The sequence below is a fragment of the Echinops telfairi genome, unplaced genomic scaffold (genome assembly GCF_000313985.2).
Source record: "Echinops telfairi isolate 266 unplaced genomic scaffold, ASM31398v2 ScPeMD7_7469;HRSCAF=8507_1, whole genome shotgun sequence".
Lineage (NCBI taxonomy): Eukaryota > Metazoa > Chordata > Mammalia > Afrosoricida > Tenrecidae > Echinops > Echinops telfairi.
The window spans coordinates 1,010,842-1,012,072 of record NW_022111373.1 but is presented as its reverse complement, the minus strand read 5'-3'; positions in this window follow the sequence as shown (position 1 = coordinate 1,012,072).

Below are 1,231 nucleotides of genomic sequence, written 5' to 3'. Positions count from 1 at the left end.
AAAATGATTTAAAAAAATTTTTTAAAAGAAGCAATATTGAAATTAACAGTTTTGGGTTTTGTGGGGTATTTAATATTTTTCGTTAATATTTTTAAACTCACCATAATCTAGTTTTGTGTACCTCTTTTATTATTTAAGTATTAACTGTATGTAATAATAAATTATCCTTTGACATGCCATTTTTTAAATACTTAAAACAGTTGTTAGGCCAGCAAAACGAACTGGTCATTAAATTATTTTAATCCCACCACTGGTTCAAATGCATTGATTTTTCTGTGGTCTTTTTTATTCACTGGCCAACATGCATATGAAGTGATTGAAAATACCACATGCATATGAGGTGATTGAAAATACCATGACTAAAAAAAGAATATTAAAGAAAATACCATGACTGATCAAAGGCTCACCTTAGCCCTCAAAGTAACATCCTTGCTTTTCAGTACTTTAAAAAACTCTTGTGCAGCAGATTTACCTAATGAAATGCATCATCTGATCTTTTTTGATTGCTGCTTCCATGAGCATTGATTTTTAAATCCAACCAAGGTGAAAGCCATGACAACTTCAATCTTTTCTCCATTTATCATGATATTACTCATTGGTCCAGTTGTGAGGATTTTGATCTTCACATTGAGTTGTAATCCATACTGAAGCCTGCAATCTTTGATCTTCATTAGCTACTGCTTCAAATCCACCTCTTTTAGCAAGATACATATATTGCAGGTATATATATATATATATATATCTTTATATAATCCAGGTTTTATTTCTGTGGAATTGCTAGGTTAAAGAGTGTAAGTTTATTAGGTAATGCAAGGTATTTCCCTATAAGACTATAACAGCAACAGCCACCAGAAGGCTAACATTTTATACTCAACTAACAAGAAGAAACCTGGTATTAGCACAGTACTTAGTCTGAATGTCAGAGAAACGATTTTATGAAAGATACTGCATCAGGATTGAAGGAAGGCTTATTAACAGCCTGCAATATGCAGATGACACAACTTTGCTTACTGAAAGTAAGGACTGGAAGCCCTTGTTGAGGAAGATCAAGGATTGCAGCCTTCAATGTGACTTACAACTCAATGTAAAGAAAACCCAGGTATAAGGCATCATCAGAACAAAAAATCTTACCATAGTGAATGATGGGAGTGCGGAGTGGAGACCCAAAGCCCATTAGTAGGCCACTGGAGATCCCCTTGCAGAGGGGTCTCAGGGAGGAGATGAGCCAGTC